This window comes from Varanus komodoensis, unplaced genomic scaffold (assembly GCF_004798865.1).
Source record: "Varanus komodoensis strain SLA01 unplaced genomic scaffold, ASM479886v1 scaffold3, whole genome shotgun sequence".
NCBI classification, from domain to species: Eukaryota; Metazoa; Chordata; class Lepidosauria; order Squamata; family Varanidae; genus Varanus; species Varanus komodoensis.
Genome location: NW_025335761.1, coordinates 49112219 through 49130294, shown reverse-complemented (window position 1 = coordinate 49130294; position 18076 = coordinate 49112219).

Sequence of the window (18076 nt, the reverse complement as noted above, 5' to 3'; positions counted from 1 at the left end):
CCTTTTTATTCCAACAATATTGTAATAACTTTTAATATTGGCTATATATGTTTTAATCTGCAGCCAGGGTGGATCTGAAATTTATTTGTATTATGTTTTATATTATTATTCTTATTTATTTATATAAGCTGTCCTGAGGCTTTTGCGAAAGGACGGCATATAAATATTCTAAATAAATAAATAATAAATAAAAAGGATTGCCCCCCAAGAGCCAAAAAGTGGCATAATCAATATAATAACATATGTAATTATAATAGAAAACAATCTTTATGTCCTTTCATGGTGATAGAACAGTGATATTCATTACAGAGAATTCTGACGTTTCTTGGAAGGTGATTAAAGATTCCTTAATCATAATATCATTAAAAATCTCAAAATTTCATTGAAAGGCTGCATTCCATTAATTGTGTATAGTCAAGGCTATGGTCTTCCCAGTTGCAATGTATGGCTGTGAAAGCTGGACTGTAAGGAAAGCTGAGCGCCAAAGGATTGAGGCCTTTGAATCATGATGCTGGAGAAGATGCCTGTGAGTCCCTTGGTCTGTAAGGAGATCACACCAGTCAGTCCTAGAGGAGATCAACCCTGACTGCTCTTTAGAAGGCCAGATCCTGAAGATGAAACTCAAATACTTTGGCCACCTAATGAGAAGGAAGGACTCCCTGGAGAAGAGCTGAATGCTGGGAACAATTGAGGGCAAAAGAAGAAGGGGACGGCAGAGGATGAGGTGGTTAGATGGAGTCACTGAAGCAGTCATCATGAGCTTAAGTGGACTCTGGGGGATGCTGGAGGACAGGAAGGCCTGGATGAATGTTGTCCATGGGGTCGCAATGGGTATGATGCGACTTTGCAATTAGCAACAATTCCATTGACTACTGGCCATCCTTTACTATCCGGAATTGCAGTGGGGGTTTAGGTCCCAAGGGGGATAAATGAGGGGAACAAATGTGGGACGTAGTCCTCTTTTTCCATGTGCTGCATGAACTGGCTTACCATAGTCAGAACCTTCCAACAAATCTGCAGAGTTCAAGGGTTCCACAAGAAAGGAGCAGGATTTCCCCAGCAGCAAAGAAATACATAAAACATGTGCCCTGTAAGTAGAACATGTGAAAAACATTCAGGTTAGCAATCAACTACTAGTGCAGCTGGCTTCCATAGATGGAATAGGGGGACATTGTGCTCTTTGTTTCAGCCTGAAAACCTTCTTGGTCCTGTCCTCCCTGCTGTACAGCATTCACACAACCAGTTCAACACACTCTGAGTGATACTATACTCATAGCTTTTCAATGTGATCATCTGAAGGATCTGGCCATAGTCACCTATTCCTTAATTCCTGTTTGGACACTTCTATATAGAACCACCTGTGTGTTTAATCATTATGTTTATGTACCACTCAGCATATTCTCTAAAAAATATCTCTTAGGTTGTCAAATGTGTTTGAAAACATTTTGAAAAGCTCTAACTCAGTGGTTTTCAACCACCAGTCCACGGACTGGCGCCGTCCATGTGGGGGCTGTATCCCACTCACCGCAGACTGGTGTGGGGGCTTGCTGTGCTCCACCACCTCTTCCTTGCTTGGCATCAAGGTATTTTCTGTTGCTTGGTTTCTGGTTGCTTTGGAGAATTTTCACTTTTTTGATATTGTGTTTGGAAACTAATACACAGAATACTGTATTATGTGTTTGGTGCTTTTTGTTTCTGCCTCAGTGATCCCTGAGATGGTTTTCCAGTTTTTGTCAGCTGTGGAAAGGTTGAAAACCATTGCTCTAACTATAAAAACCATTCACAGAATTCAGCTGGTCCAGAATGCTGCAGCCAGATTAAGGTTGATTACAGGGTTCAGGTTCAGGCTGACTCCCTTATTATGCAGCTTGTTACTGCAGTGCTTGATGTAGAAAGTAGCCCCACATCTCGTAATATACAGCTTTCTATAGTTGACTCAGATTCTGAGACAGAACTAGAAGACAAGGTGGGATTGAAATTCTTTGTAGAAATTCCAAGGCCACGGGCCCACAGATAAACTCAGGGGCAGTGAGAAACTGATCATATCTGTTTTTGTAGAAAACAGTTGAACAGGCAGAGTTGAATGAGGGTGGTCTGAATTTTTAGTATGATCATATAGCATCAGCTCAGAAGAGAAGACCAATTGAGTAAAATCAGTCATTCCTGTGTATCATCCCAAAGGTGCATGAAGGGTTGGCTCCCCCTTCCTAAAGGGGGATCCAACTCTGTTTGGTCAGAAGGGAGGAGAAGTGTTCAGTTTAGAACCAACTTCCAACTCCATATTTCCATTAAGCCGCATTTCCCTAACAGCTGGCATTCTAACTTTGCTGTTATCTTGTGATATTGTCTTCTGAAATACTTTTCTTTTGTTCCACTAAGCCAGACTAACTGGCCAGTTTTAACATAATGAAGACCTTTGTAATAAGCCTTTTGTTCTGATTTGCTTGCCGGGGCAGGGAGGGAGAGACTGGATTGTGAAACACAACTCCCTTAGTCTGTTTCTGGACATAGTTCAAAGTGCTGGTTATGACCTATAAATCCTTACACAGCCTGGAGCAAGACTCTCCAAAAGACCACATTCTCCCATTCAAGCCTTTCCAGGTTTTTAGTTATATGTAGTAGCTACTTCTTTCACTTCCGACACCATCAGGGCCACATTTGGTGGATGTGAAGCAGAGGATCTGGAATTCCCCAGGCTCTGGAACATCCTTCAGGGGAGGTTAGCCCCTTTCTATTGTCCTTCTGTTGGCAAGAATAGGTGGTTGATTCAGACAACCACTTGGCATATAAGTTAGCCAGTCACACAAGGGTTTTTACTGCCTTGATGCTGTTTATTTATTTGATCATTGTCTCTATAACACATTTGCTCTTTTTTTTTTTTTTTGCTTTGTTATGTTTTAGTTAAGATCTTGTTTTTCAATCTTGTTTGCCACTTGAGCTTTTTTGGCAAAAAGTCAAGTGAAATAAATAAGGATGCAATCCTTTGGAAGTTTAGACAGAACAATAGACCTACAATTGTGCCATGCTGGGAGTTTTTGCTAGGTCTTTTGTTTGATTTGAACTTGCATAAGCTCATGGGTTGAGTCAATAATAAACCCTTGTAAAATTTAGAGTTGGGCAAGCTACATGCCTGAAATTATCTAGTATTTTTTTAAGGCTAGCTACATCTGTTATTACTAATATCTTCAAACCTCTTGTTTGCAATCTTAAATTCAATTTGTTTCATAATACATAAAATTCTGTATGCAATTTTGTTTCAAATACGGTTGTTGTTTTTTGTGTTTTTTTGCAAGACTTTTTCCTAATTTAAGGTCCTATCATGTTCAGATTTAGACAGAAAAAGTCTACAATCACCAGCTAAACTTCCTGCCTGAAGTTCCACAAGTTTGAGCTTTAAATTTATTTTGAATGTTATTTTCATTAACATGCTTTTGTGCATATACAGTATATTGCAAAACTGGAAAAGTGCAAATTTCCAAGAACAAGTGAGTTTTGAGTCACATATTGGTTGAAATGTTGACACTAAAATGCAAACCATGTAAATTTGCCCCCCATTCCTAGGTTCTTTGACACATATTTTGGGAATGCATTTTACTTTCTCGTATAAATGCACGATCTTGAAAATAATTGCCAAAAAGGCGACAGGGTCCAAAGGGATTGCTTTGTTCATCCAACTCTTTGTCTGCAGTGAAGTCAAACTATATATTGTTTATGGCAGAAAGCCAGTGCTTCTTTAACTCAATTCATATGAAAATTTAGCACGGCTGCCAACTGTATTTCTCAATGTGGGTGCATTAAAAGGGTTAGATGAGCACATTTTCACACCTTAAAGGAACTATGCATATGCTCCCAGATGAATACACAATGCAGTAGACATGTTTCATTGGTAGAGAAATATATTCAGCTTATGCCAGATCATACCTTAGAGATAAGTTATGTAAGAAAATTATTCACTCTCTGTCTCCTTAAATGTAAGTGGATTCAGATCAATAAACCCCAGCAATTAATATGGGGTACTTTGTACTGCTTTGCAAATTATCAGCCAGAACTTTTCTTTCCTGCTCATTCTTCTTGCCATCTTCTGTTAAAATGTTTTAAAAAGTGATGTGATTGATCCAAGTATTTTCTGTTTCAATCCACAGTTTTCAGGAAGAAGGTTTTAGGGATCAGTGTTCAAATATTGTCCTTTTTAATGTGGTATATCGCTGCCACAAGGGGGACTAATAACCGATGAAGCATTTGGGGTTGTTTGGGTGTCTTACACAAAAACTCAGACTGAAGAATCACCAAATCAAAACATCTTAAAAGAAAGTGTTGCTAGCTAAATACTCTATACGAAGGATGTTGTACTGTACAGCCTGACACAATGTTACATTTTGCTTTATCTGTGTCCCTGAAATTCAATTATTTGCTTTTAAAAGAAGTATAATTATATGATTAATCCATGCCTACAACTTTTAAAAAATCACTTAATTTATCAGTGCTTCCCAAAGAAATTATCGCCTTTTAATTGTATAAACATGTATAAGGACTTATAATAATTCTGAAACAGGAAAAAATGGAATAGCTGAATCTGAGGAAGGTGAGGTCAGAGAGATGATTTACAAAATTATGGAACTTACTAATGTGAATTTTCCAACATCAAATGAAAGCTGTGCCATTTTCCAAGAATAAAATACTTGCGCACACATGCACACACACAAAGAGGTGAGATTTCGTTAATAACAAAATTTGCACTTGCAACTTGTCGCTGCAACAGTCTGTAAAATGAGATGTGATGCAGATAAACGTGGTGTTACACACCTGAAGGAAACAGTTTTCTTTGTGGGGAAAAACTTCAGATTTAAGGTAATTCTCTCCCCCACTGCCACCCCCGCCACCACCAAATCCATAGACAGAATACAGAGAGGTGGACATGATTGAAATTTGCATTTAAATGGAAATGGTTAAAGGTAAAGACACAATGTTTAGAAAAATGAGAGTATCCATTTTTCTAAGAGGGATGCATACTGTTATTGTATACCATTAGGATGTCAGAGAGCCTAAACATGTTTAGAAATATTAGATGCTGCTACAGAACAAAGAACACAGAATGCCATTTGGAAATGACTAGACATTGTGAATGAATTTGACTAAACACTACATCATATACAATTGTCTTTAATGCTTTCTGCTGCCATTACCTAATGGGCGTCCTGTTCACTAAAGAGTAGAAGATCTATTAGGTGGCTTTCTGCTACTTTTCAAATGTAATAAAATCCAGAGTTCATTCATCATTGCATTCCCGAGATTGTTCAAGGCATTCCCCCCCCCCCCAGGATATCACCAGACCCTAAAATACATTGTTAGAACCATCCCGGCAAATGTAGTGTGAGTTTTAGTGGCATCAGATGGAAACGCCAATTTGTTTCCATGATGTTGAGGATGAAATGCAGCTTTTGTTTTCCAGAAGGTAGTAAAATATAGGATGCAAATTTTCCAGAATTTGTTCAGCATCCCACAGCAAAGTATGCATGAATCTGACACGGGGGGTGTGGAGACTCAAACATACACAAAGAAGGAAAAGAAGGTCACTTTCCTAAAACTACCTTCCCAAATTTTCCTCATGTACTCATGAGCAAGGTAAGCATGGGGCTGAACCTCTTGGAGCTGTACTTACTGGCCCCACCTACAATATGGTCCTACCCAGAACATCTCCAGGCCAAGTGACTTCAGCCTCTCAACCTCCGTATGATTGGTAGGTGTGAATGGGTTCCACCATTTAACTGGAAGTTTGCACATTTGGGGGGACTGATTGTATGGTGTGGATGATGATGGTGATGATGATTTGTTATTATTATTACATTGCACATATTCTACTTTTTCCTTCTTGTGGGGAACCCAAGGCGGCTTCCATAGCTCCATTTTATCCTCAAAACAGTAACTCTTGTAAACCACCCAGAGCCTATGGGAAGGGGTGGAATAGAAACATGCTCATGAGAGATCTCCAATAAAATGTCAAATATAAAGACACCATTTGCACCATTTCAAGATCAGCTGCCCCACAGAATTATATATATTGCTGCCATTAAAAGAACAAAATGGAATCCATGGCTTGACTTATTATCTATGTATGTATTATTTTTTCGCTTTATATTCTGCATAAAATTAGTCCAAGGACTCTCTAAGTGGATTATAAAAGTACAAATGGATTGAGTTGATGCTGGCAGGATGAAGTGAAAGAAAATCTTCAGGACTGAACTGGCTGCCAGAAATTCTGCAATTGTTATGGCTAATAGTGAGCCTTATCCAACAAAGGTTGGAGATCTCTTCTCTCTCAGGAGAAATTTGATGAAAGAGCCCTGCCTGGTTCTCTGCCCCTAAGTGGGGTGGCACATTTTGAGGGACTTCTGTGAATAGTCCTGATGCAAAACATCCATGTACGCACAATCAAAACATATTAGTTAATAGTATAGAGAAGCTACATGATGACCGTAGTACTGTGGGGGAATTGATTTGGTTTGCATCTGAATGTAGGCTGACATAATTTCACAATTTCAAAGTAGTATTTCCTTCAAAATGTGTGCTTCCACAATTTTCCCCAAAGAGCTAGTCCTATCGAAATCTGCAAACAAAAATGTGTAATATCAGGGAAACCAAAAGTATGCTATATTAGGAAAGTTGCTTCAAAATCTGCACAGTCAGCAAAATTGTGCATGCAAATGCATGCATTTGGAGAACTGTGCACAAAAATGCACATTTAACAATATCACCACTAGCAGCAGCTCAAGTTTAGGATGAACTGAACTGAAAAATATACTTAAAGTTCAGGATGAACCAAAATTAAGGCTGAAATGGAGAGAGAGAGAGAGAGAGAGAGAGAGAGAGAGAGAGAGAGAGAGAGAGAAGAAATTTAAAAAGTTGTCTCCTTCCCTCCATGTAAGTCCCTTGTGGCACAGTGGGCTGAATGTTAGACTGGGATTTGGGAGATCTGGGATCCAGTCCCCATTCTGCCATAGAGTTCACTGGGTAATTCTGTAGCATTCCCTGGATCTCAGCCTAAACTACCTCATGGGGCTGTTGTGAGCTTCAACTGGAGAGAAGGAGAACCTTGTAAGCCAGCTTGGGTTCCTCATAACAGGAAGAAAGCTGGGATATAAAAGCAAAATAATGCAGATGAGGATGATGGCAATGAGGGTCCCATCATTTAGGCTCACAATCCCCATTCCATTGAATAGTAGCTGATTGAGAGATGTTTCTAGTCAACAGTGCCCATCTTCTGGAGACTCCATTTTTCCCCATTTTCTATGACTGACTTCTGAAGAAGGTGCATTCTTAGCTTAATTGGGCATTGGGTCAAACCCTTGGCAGAGAAATGCTGTGCAGCATTTTATGCAGCAGATTATTGTTGCCATTGTTGTTACATTACATGTCTGCACTGCCAATAGCCAAAGTTCTCTGGATGGTTCACAACATTTAAGTCACCCATCCAGATTTCAACCAGGCCTGACCCTGCTTAGCTTCCAAGATTAGGCAGGATCAGGCACTTCAGGCTATACAAAAGCTACACAGATTATAGTAGCTGGCACTAAGTGAAAGACTAAGCCAGATGGATTTCTGAGTTCTAAATTGGGTCATTACATATAAGTGGGGGGGAACCCTCAAGCAAGTGAATTCACACTGATGGACCCCCCCTAAGATTCCACATTTTTATTTAAATGTCATGTATACCCCACATGAAAAGCCTCATAGATCAAATGTATACATCTCCACCATTAAAGATTCCTTTTTCATACACCTACGAGGATGTTCCGAGACTTCAACGGTCTGCACTGCCAGGGACCAAAAATAAAAATTTAATTGAAATAGAGATAAGATAGAAACCTTTAATTTACCTTCTCCCAAAGCAACAGGACTTCCTCAGCAGCATCTGACACACACACACTTTTTTTTTGCCTTTAAGCCTGGGCTGCTGGAAAATCTTATCTTTAGATAAAATATTTTAGGGATTTGGGGATTTTGTGTGCCTCAGGACAAAGGGTGGTGATTGTGAATAAGATCACTGTCCTCCTTTCAAGGCAAAGTTCCATCCCTTATTGAAATGCCAATGACGCAGAAAAGTATGCCACTCCATTACGATCATCTTTGTCATGCATCGAAACACCTTTCACTTAGATTAATCCAGAGGAAAAATGCAAGAAAGACTCGTGGCATAAACTACATATAAGACTACACCTATCTGAGGACCCAAAGGACCACGTGCTTTTCTTTGAACACAGGCCCATGACGATCTCCAAAGGTCTCCTTCATGGCCTCAAACTCATGGGGTGAAACTCTCTGAGGTATATACTTTTTCATGTAGTAACACAGGCAGCATCAAATCTGTCAACAACCTTTCCCAGGGATATTCAACTTGATCACTGTTGGCTTTCAGATGTTGGGCCATGGCAGTAGCCTTGCAGAGGGCTTTGGGGCCAATCAACATCGTCTAAGCTATATATGATTATTGACTTATACGCTCAACAAATTCTGCTCTGGGTGCTTTCACCACATGTAATTAGAACACGATCTCCAAGGAGATCTCCAAGGTCTAATGTGAAAGCCCCAAGTCAAAGGAAGAGTCTCCCACATGAGCATTGTGGATGGACTTCCCTCTTCGCATTTTCTAAGAGGAATGAAATGAATATTCCCCTTCCCTGTTTTCCCTGTTAGAGCTGGTTTGGACAGCGTGTGACCAGGGGACCACTTTCCTTAAGGCGCTGCTTGTTGCTGAAATTAGTCAGAGAAATAGCAAAAACCTGGTGGTTTGCCACCAAAACTTGGCAAACAACTTGTTTTCAGGCAATGTTTTGAGTAGAGTTTTTTGAGTGTTTGATTTGGAGAGTTTGCAGCAGTGTGCCATTGTATTTCAGCATTAAAACTCTGTGTTGTGGTTTGTCTTGGCCTGGCCTGGCTTTTTTGCAGCTGCTGGCACTGGGGGTGTAGCCCCCAGGGAAATGGGTCCCTGGAAGGCCCAAAATTTCAACCCCCTGATTTAGAGCATGCCTTTTGTTAATATTAGACTCACAATGCTTTTCTTCACTACAGTGGGTGGCATTGTAAAAAGGAAAGGGGAAAAAAGGAAATTGGGCCGATCTGAGCTCAAGAGTTTCCCTACAGTGCTTCCAAGCCAATGATCAGAAGTGGCCCATGCTGGAGGTGGGTGGAAAGTCCACAGACATCCATCTCTAAAACATGCTGTGGTTTATGCACTTTTTAAAACTCTCTTGAAATTTGTATCAGAATGCACATAAAGAACATGTGCTTGTAGCATCAAGTGCACAAATAAGCTGTTTCTGCACAAATCACACCAAATCCACATGTTTTCTGGGGGCTAATTTGAGGGCATTCCATTTGAGGATAAAAGCAAATGTGCATGTGTGGATCATCGTACAAACTGCTGGTTCAGTTTGTACCTTGGAGGGTCAGTGCCGGCATAAGTGTGAGTGTTGGGGTTAAGCTTCAGGTTAGGCTTAGGTTTGGGGCTGGGAAAACCTGGCTTCCTGCACATGTCCAAGCACCTGTGAACAGCTAAACTGGGCAGAATGGGTGACTAGTCAACATGAATGGCCTGAGTCCTGGCTTTGGGGTTGTGGCCTGAATGCATAGGGATGAGACCCACAGTTAAATGAGCTTTCACTAATTGGATGGTTTATAAAAGCCTAAAATAAAAATAGAATAATATAAAATAAAGTAAAAAATACCTGGATATCAGGTTGGGGTTAAGCTGCAGATTAGGACTAAGAAAAGAACTTCGGTGCCTTTTCATACCCAGAAGCCTGGAAATATCCTAGAGTGTTCAAACTACACCCTGAGTGCTATCTTTGTCCATGTTGTATAAATCTAGAAGGATTATATGTGGGTGTCAGGGTGAGGGGTTAAGCTTCAGGTGAGGATTTGGAAAGCTTGGATGCTGTACAAGTCCAGGGAACTCAGAACAGACTTAAGCGGGGAAAGAAAGAGAGCAGTCAAGAAGAATGCACCAAACATCTTCATCCGAATATGTAGAGATTATAGCTGGGAATTGCAGCTGGGGTCGTGGTCTGCAATTGGGAGAGAAGGGAGCTCCAATTAGTGTCCTGCTGACAAGGTGAGGGTTAGGGTTAGGGTTAGGGAACTGGCACTGCTGGTTCCCTCTGCTCTAGTGTCCAGTCTCAGAGGTGCAACCCAGTTAGTAGGACTGAGCAGAATCGCCATGCATCCCCACTGTAAGCATCTTGGATTTCAAATCTAGAAGCCAAAGATTGGCTTCATTTAATCTGACAAATCCGTGTCTAGAGACAAATCAGGAAGTGGACAGTGTCTCGTTCACACACTTACAGGGGATGATCTGTATGGAGAGCTCACATGTGTGAAGCCTACAAGAACTGATCCATCTGCCCTTGTAACAAGTGTGCTTTCCATGTAAGTGGTGCACATTCCATTTTGCTGTGGAACTACAACAGAATAAAAGAAAAGGGAAGAAAGAAAATGCATGCAGGATAATGGAGTCCAGATTCCAAGGCTGTTTTCTACATTCCTTTCACCAAGATTAATTATTATCTTTCTACTTTTGAAAGTTTAGCATTTTCAGTCTGTTTGGGTTGAGAGATGACAACGTAATACAGTGGGGAGCCTTTTAAAAACAGAGATCCCATCGTATTTCTTTCCAGGAACTTGAAAAGTGTTTGGTTTGAACTGTGAATATTTTTTTTCAGCCTGTTCGGCTTGATCACCAACAGTGTAACTTAAGAGACTGTCCTGGAACTTGGGGCAGCCTACCTGCTCACTCCTTCACTATACAGTCAGCTTGCCACTGCTCCCCAGCTTAGTGGGAGTTAGGCTGTGCTTCTCTGGATTTTTGTGATCTATATATAACAGTGTCCCTTTTCCCTATCTGGCAGTGCAATTCCTTCTGGGGTGGGAATAGAAGAATGCCTGAATATGTCATGCCACATGATTGGAAAAGGTAGAACATACAAGCGGAAGAATAATCAGCAGGGTTTCCCACTGGAATCACCACAAGCAAAAGCAAATGGAAATACCAAAAATGGGAGAAAGGTTGTGATGAAAAGAATGCCAGTCTAATTCACAGAACAGGGAAGAAATGGCAGTTTCCACCACTAGTGTCCAGTGTTCCATCCACCACTAGTGTTTCAGGATGAGACAATACAAAAATGAGTAGAAGAAAACAAAACACCCCAGCAGCCAACAACTGAAATATTAAAACCCCAGTTAAAATCAACTAAATATTAAAATGACGGGAAAATAAAAAAGGGGGTTGCCTGAAACCAAAAAGAATATAATGTTGGCACCAGGCAAACCTCTCTGGGGAGTGTATTCCACAGTTGGGGTGCCACCACAGAGAAGGCCCTCCTCCAGAAAGTCACCTTCCTAATCTCCTTCAAGGAGGGCTCCCAGAGCAGAACCTCCGCCTCAGATTTCAAGGGGCGGGAGGGCAGATGGGGAAGAAGGCGCTCCTTCAGGTATCCAGGACCCAAGCCATTTAGGGCTTTATAGGTCATCACCAGCAACTTAAATTGGGCCAGGACTTCAATTGGCATCCAGTGTAACTGACAGAGGACCAGTGTTATATGTGAGTACCTGTCAGCCCCCGTTAACATCCTGGTAGCTCTATTCTGAACCAACTGAAGTAACCAGACTGTCTTCAAGGGCAGCCCCACGTAGAGCACATTACAATAATCCAGTTGGGAAGATACCAGAGTGTGGGTCCCCATTGCAAGGCAATGCTCATCCAGGTAAGGATGCAGTAGGTGGATCAGCCGAAGCTGGAAAGTGCTCCTCACAAATACAGGAGTCCCATTTAGTCTGCTCACCCTGGATTAGCTGGATTTTTGCTTGGCCTTCTTCTGCTTCTCTTGAATCTTTCCAACCGAAGGGTTTTTTCCCCTGCAATTGAAAGCCCTTCTCTTCCTTGCTCTGATATCTCTTTTCATCCCTTTGCACAGATGTGAATTAACATCCTCACACTTGTGCTTTCCTATTCCCTTTCCCTTCTTTTCCTCTCCTTTTTGTTCCATGGGCCTGAACCCTGGATCTTTTCAGCACCTAGCACCTCTTTTGTCCAGGATCAGGCCCTACAGATGTGCCAGCCTGGAAGTGCCATATGGTTTTTTCCTCCTACTGAAGGCAACGGTGGGAAAGAGGACCTCTGAGAGACCCCTAAAATGTTCCCTTCCTCCCTGCTTGCCCTGCTTGGTGATCAGTTCATGGTTGGAAAGATGAGAAAATGGCATGAAATAGAAGAAAAATGAATGAATAGGTGCATGGAAACACCTATGAAGAGTTCAAAAAGCAAAGGAAGCTTAAAAACGCAAGCACCACCACCATCACAACTACAAACCTTCCCTCCTCCTGCTGTTTCACTGATAGCTATTAATGTGTTTTAAAGTCTTCCAGATTGGCCTTGAGAAATCAGTTATCCAGCTCCTTGTCTCAGCAGAAAAACCCACAGGAGCTATTCAGGGCAATCTAAGTTAATAAGCTGTAAACTAACTTTTTTTCAAAGGGGGAAGAGGGAGAACACACACACATGCCAAAGCCCTGCAACCTTTGACAAAATAATTGCATCTGTTATAAAGCAGTGGAAGTACACTTAACTAAGATCTCTGGGCTCTGTAGGGGAAAAGCTATTTTCAGGGCGGCTCCAGGGTTGGCCAAAATGCCTGAGCTGGCCGAGGTCCACTCTGTCCAGGCGCTCACAGAATCAGCCTGTTCGATACTCATGCTCCATCTCAGAAGGCAGTGCTGGAAGCAAAGAGAAGGAGCAACAGCTGCTAGAGAAGAGGAGACTTGAGGGGATCTGTTGGCGACATATAGGTACATGAGGGGGTGTCACACGGAGGAGGGTAGAGACCTGTTCTCCCCTGCAGAGGAAGGCAGGATGTGCTCCAACAGAGGCAAACTCAAGGAACCAAGGTCCAATTTGGATGCCAAGAAGTACTTCCTGACAGGTAGGACCCCCTAGGGTATGGAATGGGCTTCGACGGGAAGAGGTTGAAGCCCCTTCGGTGAGGGTGTTCAAGGATAGGCTGGACATGCACATGGTAGGCATGTCATAAGCAGAGCTGGCTGGAGCCGGGGGTCAGACTAGATGGCCCAGGAGACCCCTTCTGACTTGCTCTGTTTCTGTTTCCATGTTTCTGCTGTTGCCGCATTAAGGTGACCATTCATCTCATTTTACAGAGGATGAATGATACCCTCTCTCTTGAAATGCTGTCCAATCCAACTCTAGTTTAAACACTGAGACCAATGAGCCAAGAGAAACAGGACCTGGCCTTGAAGCTGCCCATGAACAGGTAGCAAACCTACACATTCTGTAGCCACCACCTGCTGTGGCAAGATATGCTGTATTCATATCCAGTGATAGCTTTTGCTGCTCCGTGGCAACCAGCCATCGCCGACCTATGGATGCCCCGTGCTCAACAGCCGGGCTCAGTTCTCATAAATTTGAGGCTGTGGTTTCCTTTGTGGAGTCAGTCCATCTCATACCTGGCCTTTTTTTTACTTCTTCTGCCTTCAACTTTCCCTATGAATTGTCATTCATAGTGATTATTTCTAAATATGCAGCTGTGTGTATAAAATAGCACATGCGCATTTTCTGACCATTTATGTCCTTTTTTTGTTTAAGAAGAATTAAACATTCCTTGTAAAAGTTCACCTAAATCAAGAATTCGAGATCCCCAGACACAGGCAGTCTGCCAATGGGAAACAGTCTGCCTTCTCTCCATCTCCAGCCTGGCATGGAAGGACTGGGATACAGTCCTTTGGGTGGTACCCTCAATTATCATAAATCTTGGAACCTGGAGGTTGCTAAGCATCGCCTTCAGGGAAGGAGGAACTGGGCAGGGAATCTTTGCCTCCCTGCCCTAGCATCCTACACTTTTGCTTGATGCCTGTTTTTCCCTCCATCCGGTGAAAGCATTTTGGAGAGGGCACAGTGGAAGCTGAGGAGGCCTCAAGAGAATTTGCATAGTAACCCCTCATCTCCTTCCCTCTCTGCCCACAAAAATAAGCTCTTTTCCTCCTCTCCGAGATTGCATTTCCAACCTCAGAGAGGTGGTGAGTATGGGTCCTTCCATGCCAGCTGTAGGGCATTGGAAGGATTGGAGTGCCAGTCCCCAGATCCAAGGTCAGAGCAGGAGTCTGAAATACTGTATTCCCCCCTCAGGACATAGATTTGCTCCCTTTATTATTATCATCATCATCATCATCGTCGTCGTCGTCGTCGTCATCGTCATCATCCGATATAAGTTTCACATTTCATCCAATTTCTGCATCTGTCTGCAATTTCAAAGCAAAATAAAACATGAAAATACACACTCATTTTTGAATGTCATTTTCCCTAGAATAGGCGCTTTATCCTACGATACACATTTGTATGCCACTTGCCGTAATGCGAACATTGGGAGCAATGAGCATTCCAAAGGCTGTGTTCTCATCCACGCAATGATCTGGGAGGCTGAAAGTTTTAAACAATCCACACTCTTCATGTGTCCTCACTAAATCATACAAATAAACACACCAACCCAGCATCTCTGAATAACCAACTACCAGGCTTCAGCCCTGTGCGTGTTTTAAGGATGCGTGAACATATTTTGACTTGTGCACCTCAAGCCTATTACAATTTTTCCCAATAATTTTCTACCTTAGATACTTTGATTCTGTGAAAGTTGCAGATGGCTTTTTATGGGAAATCCTTTCTGTATGGGAAATCCTTTCTGTAGTTTACAGAAAAATGAGTCAAAAGTATGATGATTAGTTTTTGCATCACAATGCGTGTTTGCAGCAATTTTCCTGAGAAAGAGAAGCAAATTTAAAGAGCACCCCAATGCAGCTTTAAACATAAAAAGACCTACAAGTGCCAGCTATCAAGGCTAGGGCATCCTGGGAGTTGTAGGCCTTTTTTCTGTGTAAACTTGCATAGGAGTGTGCCCTGAAGCACTGGAGACAATTGTGCAGGAGGGATTCAAAATTCTAATCATGAATACGGAATCATTGGTAGAAGCTCTTCTGATTTACATTATGCAGACTGTGCAGAGCTTGAATTTATGGTATGGCTGCTTTTCGTCCAGGTTTTTAAAAGCTTTTGCATAAATGTGCAAGTGAGAAGGAATTATGCTTTCTATCTCCCGCTCGAGCAAAAACAATGCCCTTGATTCTCTTTAGGTGTCTGCTTTCAGTTGTCCAATAGATGGGGAGTGTGTGTTACTACCTGTAAGTGTGTCTATATGTTGTACAAGTCAGAAAATTGTTCAAAGGTTAAAAGGGCTTCAGCATAGGACTTATGCCACAAACTGGATGCCACCATATCCTTCCTAAAGTTAGGATTCCTTACGTGCTGAGTAAGTTTACACATGGCAATCAAGCAGTTTTGTGATTTTTTTCTGGAAATCATTGAGGCAGATGAGTGTGGAGCTTTGATCCCATCCAGAGGCATCACTATATTTGTGACTGATCCTGAAATGCTCATCGATTGCTGGTAATGTTTCACTTTCCATATGTTCACTGAAGACTGGAAGGGGATAAAGAACAGAGCTTTGTATGTGGTTCCTTCGACTCACGAAGTGCCCTGCAAGCTGTTCCCTTCCCTTTGTACACTGAGCAAGGCCTGCATCTTAGGCATGTGCAGATATACCTGTCTAGGCCTTTCCATGCACCTGGCACATTCCCTTCTGCCAGCAGCAGGCAAATGCAAGCCTTCTCTGCCAAATTTGGAGCCAAGCCCATTGGGAATGCAACAACATGGGGCAGGCACACACAAAAAAGACCAGGAACCTCAGGTGCCAAACTCAAGGAGTGCCCTCCAAAACACCTAGAGACAGTCATGTGATCAGGTATTTGAGTCCCTTTTTTTAATGGGAAGACAAAAAGTATCATGAATAAGTAAGTGAAATGGACGGCCTTGGCCAAGTCGCTGCGTGTCTCAGGAGTGACTTGGCCAAGCCATTGTAGCTCCCGGGGTGGTCATGATGCTAAAACCCTATTCCATGATCCTTGTGGGAGGTGCAAGACTGAAACAGAAGAAACTTTTCAGTCCATCACATGCAGAAAGGAAATGCATGCTCTGCATTACGTAGATTTAAACGGGACACGACATCTATGTTGGTGCTGCTATTTAAAAATGAGCATATTGGTGGCATCGAGGAGGATAACAAAGCAAAAATGAGGAAGAATAGTGTGGGAGGGTGCTGTGTGTGTGTGTGTGTGTGTGTGTGTGTGTGGGAGGGGGGGAAGATTCCTATATGATTCTTGTATGGAAATATTTCATTAAAAATAGCCAAGTGGCAGTCATGACTTTTCAAGGTCTGACGTCTTGAAATGCATTTAGATTGATGCAGCCGGAGCCTGGAGTTCTCTTGCTGAGTAAACAGTCAAGTGTTCTTAATAGGAATTGCAGTTTCTCGACATCTGTTGGGGAAAAGGGAATGGCGAAACAACAATTTAGATTGAGATTGGTTTTGTTAAATGCATTTAAATTCCAAGATTAGTGGTGTTTCTTCTTTTTCAATTAGCATTTACTTGCAGAAAGGTTACAGATGAAGGGGCTGAGCAAGAGATCTTGTGGGGAGGGTGAGTTCCCAGGGCAGTTCAGAAGGCACTAAAACCACGGAAGGAATTCTGGCAGAGGACTTCAGCAAACTTACTAACTTGTGTGCCAGAGCTGTGTCACGGAAAACGTGTGCAGTGTGAAAAGTTCACTTTGCCTCTTTCTTCAGGAACAACCAACAAAATTCCTGTAGGGCTTTTTCTCTCCTTGTCAAAGGTTGTTGCAAGCAATTTGTTAATGCCTTTCCAATGCATTGTTGCAGTTAAGGAAGAAACAAGCCCCTCCTGTTCCATGTCTGCATCTTTGTCCCATAGGTTAAATGCCTTTTCCTATTCTTCCAGAGCTCTGATTTAAATAGGATATGTTTTGAAAATTGTTTTGGAAATGCAAGTAGGAGCATGTGCAGGTTACCAAAGGTCCTTCATTGAGAAATGGTAACATATGGATGGTGGCGAGAAAGCCACAAAATGAACCGAAAGCTATGGTACATTTTGCTGAATAAAACGCAGAAAGGATTCTTGAAGCATCTGTTAAACTTGAGAAACAAGCCTAGGAAATTCAGAAACTCAGCATATGAGAAGCAAGGTCTCACTGGAGAGGACAACAAAGCTAGGGAACGTCAAGGAAGAAGAAGAAGAAGAAGACCAAATGGGAGCCAGATCAATTCCATAAAGAGAGCTGCAGTTCTGAGTTTATGACAGCTGGGAAGGGCTGTGAAGGACAGGACATCTTGGAGGGTGCTCACTCATAGGGTTGCCTTAAGTTGGAGATGACAGCCCAGCAGGCGACAAAAACAAATTATCATTTACCACCTTTGAGGTTTTGAAACATTTGTCATCCTTCATCAGGCTGTAGAGTCTGACCTTTAGAATCTGTCAGTTCCCATCAGGATGTGACTTTCTTTATAGTAATAGTTGTTTGTGCTTAACTATTAGCAGGGCCCTCATTACGGCACACCTAGAGCTGATTGGTCAATGCTCTGTCCTTGGCAATACTCAGCGAGCTACTGAGGCTCAGTGTCATTCTCCCATCTCTAAAATGGGGTCATGCCAAGGAAATGCTAAAGACAGAGCTCTGCCACAGAAGTATCATCTACATCTCTTTAGGAGGGTTCTGTTTTATAAAATGGCCTGTACAAACCAAGGGCTAATGCAATGTTTTGTAAACTACCTGGGAAGCTCACCTGAAGGAGGTATTCTTAAAGAAGTAAACGCAAAATCAACAAATGATTTAGGAGAGGTGGGATAAGCTGATAACTCAGTGAGGCCGGAGCTTCAGATCTTCCATTTGGAACCTTGAATCTCTGGGAGGCCATCTGTCCAACACCTTGCTGCACAGGGGAACTTGCGAGAGTGAAGGTCCAGGGATCTTAATGATCTCCATTGACTCTGATCCCTGGATTAACTGGATTCTGCCCACAAGTGCTTGACCTCTTGCCGTGCCCTGTTGAATCATTCTGTCTGAGTGTTGCTGTTGTTGTTGCTCCTGCTGCTGAAAGCACATGCCTTC